This window comes from Artemia franciscana, chromosome 5, assembly GCF_032884065.1.
Source record: "Artemia franciscana chromosome 5, ASM3288406v1, whole genome shotgun sequence".
NCBI lineage: Eukaryota > Metazoa > Arthropoda > Branchiopoda > Anostraca > Artemiidae > Artemia > Artemia franciscana.
Window position 1 is genome coordinate 15,805,140 of NC_088867.1, and position 5,393 is coordinate 15,810,532.

Sequence of the window (5,393 nt, forward strand, 5' to 3'; positions counted from 1 at the left end):
TGGCAGAAATGTAGAAAAAATTGAGTGTGCTAATCATGCGTGCAAATTCTTGAAAAACAGACTATATAAGAAGCAGCATGAAAATGCCGAATGCAGAAGATTTCTTAGTGCCGCAATAATAAAGAAAATGTGTGATTTTGCCAGAAATGCAATTGTATGTGCCACCACAGAGAAGAAAAGCGTGAAGGATCTCATCAGTGCGCTGAAGGCAATTCCTCTACATTTTTTCCGTGGCGACCATAGATTTTGTCCTACACGCTGCTCGTTCTCCGGGAAAGTTCTACAGGTCAATCCTGAAGACACCCCTAGCAACATCTTTCTCAGCCATGTGTATTCAGCCTTTGATACGCTGACCAGAAGGGCTCGTCTACTGATAGGAAACCACACGAGCAACCTGGCAGAATATTTTATGAGCATAGTTGCAAGGCTTATAGGTGGCAAAAACATCATGGTTAGCCAAAGTGCGCGATATACCACCCGTGTTAAAGCAGCAGGAATCCGATTTACGAAAGGTCACTCAGCTCGCCTTGAAATATTTCGAAGAACTGTAGGATCTACACCAAGTAGGCAGTTGAAAAAACTTGCACAACAGCGGGCCATGACTACTGCTCGACGTAAAAAACTGTCTGCTAAAAAGCGCCTTTTCACTAATGCTTCCACAAAACTCCCTTCAAAAGAAATCAGGGAGCCAACCGGAGCAGACAAAAACTACGGCTCGAACGCAACCGCTCCGGATCTTGATTGCAGTGCGCTCGAAATTGCAAAAACAGATTTTTTGACTCATCTCCAATGTACTGCAACAGATACCCTCAGTATCGAAAAAGCCACTAGGCTTCAGAGAAATTCTATCGATAATAGCTGGATAGAATACAGAAAAAACAGAATTACAGCTTCCGTAGCTGGTGCTGTTTGTAAAAGGCGGTTGAAGACTGTGGGCTCATTAGTTCAGCAGCTCCTGTATCCCAGAAACCGCCAAACAAAGGCAATGGAGCATGGTCAGATGTATGAGCCTGTAGCTATTGCAGCTTTTGCAAAGAAAATGGGTTGCATTGTGAACTCTGCTGGGCTTTTCATTCACAAGGAATATGGGTTTCTAGGGGCCAGTCCGGACGGAATAGCAATTTTTCCTTCGGGTGAGAAGGCTCTTTTGGAGGTGAAGTGCCCTTTGACAGCAAAAGGGCTTACATTGGAAGAGTGGATAGTGCTTCAAAAAATACATGTCTTGAAAAGAAAGTTAATAGTGAAATAAAGCTGAAAAGAACACATGACTACTATTACCAAATTCAAATGCAATTGGAATGTTGTGACATTGATTTTGTATACTTTGTAATATTTTTAGGGGAAGAGGAATTATATTATGAAAAGATTGGTCGTGACCGTGAATTCTGGTCTAACAAAATGCTGCCAAATCTAAAAAAATTTATTTTTAGGCACTGTTACCCGAAATTGTCGACGGAGGGTTGCCAAGAAGTATGGAGATACGAGAACCGTTTATTTAAATCCAACTGTGCTAGGTATGGGTAGTTATCATGTGTCATTACAGTCTTATCCGAATACAAATTCAGATATACAAATACTCAAGCAACAATCTAACTTTAGAATATTTTTTAATGAACCTGTATGGATAAGCTAAATAAAAAGAACAAGTTTTTTTTAACTGAAAGTAAGGAGCGACATTAAAACTTAAACGAACAGAAATCACTTCGTATATGAAAGGGGCTGCTCCCTCCTCAACGCCCCGCTCTTTACGCTAAAGTTTTTTACTGTTTTAAAAAGTAGAATTGAGAGAAAAAGAGTAAAACTTTAGCGTAAAGACGGGGCGTTGAGGAGGAAGCAGCCCCTTTCACATACGAAGTAATTTATATTCGTTTTAAGTTTTAATGTTGCTCCTTGCTTTCAGTTAAAAACATGTCTTTTTTCATTTAATATCTGAACGTTTTTGAACTAATGCATGTTTTGATTTTGGCTCTCCACAGATGAATAATTAAAACGAAATTTCATATTTATATGGCTTTCTCATAATTTTGACAGAATCACTTTGAGAAAAAAGGTGCAGGGGAGGAGGCTTAGTTGCCCTCCAATGTTTTGGTTACTTAAAAAGGCAACTAGAACTTTTAATATTTTACGAACGTTTTTGCTAGTAAAAGATCTACATAACTTACGAGTTAGCTTACGTAACGAACTTCTGTATTCTGTTAGTGTTAAATTTTAATGCTGCTCCTTACTTTCAGTTGAAAAAACTGTTTCATATTTATTTTTGTATTGTTCTATTTTGAAATAAGGCTAGAAAATCCTGCGCTCCCTTCATGGAAATTTTCTTCCCCTATGACAAATTCATCCATGGAAAGTTCCCCCAACATAGCCCCCTGTTCTCAACCCCCCCCCCCCAAACCAAAAATCCTCCTGAAAACGTCTGTACATTTCCCAATAACCATTACTATATAAACACTGATCAAAGTTTGTAACTTGTAGCCCCTTCCACGGGGATTCTGGTGGAATAAGTCGTCCCCAAAGACACAGTTATAAGGTTTTTCGACTATGCTGAATAAAATGGCTATCTCAGAACTTTAATCGGGTGACTGTGGGAAAATAATTAGCGTGGGAAGAGGCCTAGGTGCCCTCCAATTTTTTAGATCACTTAAAAAGGGTACTATATACTTCATTTTTTTATATATAAATCACTTGTATATAACTTCATTTCCGTTTGAATGAGCCCACTCGCAACATTCTATGACAACTGGTTCGATATAATCACCCCTGGAAAAAAAATCCATATTTTTGCTGATAGAAGCTTAACACTTCCACGGTAGGGTTCCCTGATAGGCTGATTCGGATGGGTGTAATTTTGGTTTTATTACTTTTATTGGGTGTTTCCCTCTATTTTCTAAAATAAGGCAATTTTTCTTAGACTCGTAATTTTAGATAAGTATCTCATATATTTAAAGTCAGCATTAAAATGCGATTTTGTTCATGTAGCTATTGGTATCAAAAATCCGTTTTGTAGAGTTTTGGTTACTATTGAGCCGGGTCGCTCCTTAGTACAGTTCGTTACCACGAACTTTTTGATAAAATGAAATAAATTTGTCACTTCGCTGCGAGCAATTATTTAAATTATATTTTTCTAAATAGGTCTGCATGAAGTAAAAACCCGAAAATATGTACTTTTAATTTGTAATTTCCACAATTTTATACCGCGTCTCCTGGCAAATAATGATGACCAGACCACAGGCACACACGCAGGCGAGGGATTCACCCACCTTAAATTTGTATAATGCTTAATTTTCTCAGCGAAATGTTTAATTTTCCTGTGTTTTCTTGGTATTTCTTTCGTAAGAGTTGAACCCCCCTCCTCCAAAAAAAAAATCTCGAATAATAATTTCTCTAATTTTCTCCTCGAATAATAGTTCTTTTCCAAATAAATATTCCTATTTACTTGTCGAATTACGAAGAATGAATATACATTAATCATAATTTTCAGTGAGAAACCCCTTTAGTTTAATGACGGCAGTGAAATCTGATAACCTTGAGTGTTTTGTCGATTTGCCGCGATTCAAAAAGGACTGAAAAGAGAGTATAATTTCTGGACGTTTGCGCGGCCTTAAGAGTAATCCTATGTCCATAGGTAGAATATTTGATTATCTAATTTACGATTCTATTCTGGAGAGTCTCTAGTCCCTCGTATAGGAATCAATTTTTTGAACAGAAATCATATTTAGCAGTATTTTCAGTAATTTTCAGCATAACACCTAGTTTTAGCTTATAATTAATATTTCGCAGAAATAGAGGAATATTATATAGATTTTTTAATTTTGTTTTGCTTATAGAGTTCTTACAGTATATCAATAAATGAGGAACAATTGTTTTTGTCATTTTTGTATAAGTATAACGTAGGAGCCTAGACTTAAGATTCTACTTCACAAAATCATTTCTGTAGTATGATTGCTAAGGTTTCGCTGGGAAACCGACGCTTCCATAATATTCGATGATGAGTGAAAACGTCCATTTCTAAACATGATAAGGACCGGGTTTGGATAATGTCTAAGTCTGGTCATTGAGGAATGCTCCTGGCTGATACTATTGTCAGCTGGGATGATGAAGATGTAATTCTAGTGATTTTCGAAGTTAATTAACACCTATATGATGCTGTTTAAATACGTTGATATGGCATATTATTGAATAAATAACTGTGATACGAAGTATAAGGATGATTATTTTAATCATTATAAAAAAAATTTTGGGCAAATAAAATTGTTGATAAATTTATTTCAAAAGGAGACTGTTTAGAGTACCATCGGGGCCAATTTTGGTTATATAAAAAGAAATTGTCCTAAAAAATAATATCTTAATTCTATAATCTTTAGAATTAAAATAGAATAGTTGTGGGCATCAAGTCATGGCTGTTTGTAGAAAAAGCCAAGACAGAAAGTCTAAATGAGTCAGAAGAAAAACCTGACATTAATTCCCTCTTATTAGGATTATATAAAAGGGAGGTTAGTTGATTTGTTAATAAGTATGTCGTATCTATTAACTGTCCATGCATCATCATTGCTAGGGTAGTAGAACCAAGGTTCTACTGCCCTATGACTAATATTAGTCATAGTTCTCAATTAAGTGCTCATAGTGCTCAATTAATTTGGCTTGAGTAAACGGTGGAAGTATGCGGATACCTCTCTTTTTGACCAATACACGGTTTGTTATCTTTTAGCAAGTCAAGTCTGCCAAGCGTACCAGGCTCTAATAAACCTAAACGAAGAATGTGCATGTTGCGGTAAAAATTTTGTGTACTGTAAATCCAAACTTTGCTGTGTAGCACGCATATTTAGATAATTAAAGAATTTTAGGAACTGATACTGGTGGCTACCCTCAGCCCCACTTCTTTTCTTGGGCATAGGTTTGCGACAGATGTATCGTGAAATATTCCTAATGCACTTAACCATTTGTTTACCTAATAAAATGTAGTTCTTAGTTCGTTTTTGTTTTGTCAGTTCAAACGTCATAATTTCCCTTTTTTCCTTTGAATTCGAGAAGAGGTTGAAAATTCAAAATTCACTTGAATTTTCAATAAGAAGTGCAAAAGCTATAGATATAAGCAAGATTATATTTTAAATCATTTTGTTATTTGGATGTTCCTCTACCTCAAACCCAGACAGATTGTTTGGGCCATAAAGAAGTTATAGACTGTCGGAATGGCATCTCTTCAAAAATTTAACCCGAATTATTACCAAATTGTGCGTATCTGAGATCTTTTTCCAACTTACTTGGAAGCAGTAATATAGACAATGGATAATTACTGGTAAGAACTAACTTCCTTTGTTTTCAGTTTTCGGAGGCACTGCTACTGTTAGTTCAGAGCTATAAGTCTTCAATGTAATGTTTTGTTTTGTCGCTGAGGA

General features: G+C 36.2%; 1 non-coding gene across 1 annotated transcript; it reads left to right on the forward strand.

Annotated features, from left to right (window-relative positions):
• Positions 1-3,903: 3,903 nt before the first annotated feature.
• On the forward strand, positions 3,904-4,114 carry LOC136027798 (small nucleolar RNA U3). Its single transcript, XR_010617662.1, has one exon. It is a non-coding gene; the product is annotated as a small nucleolar RNA U3 (small nucleolar RNA).
• Positions 4,115-5,393: the final 1,279 nt, after the last annotated feature.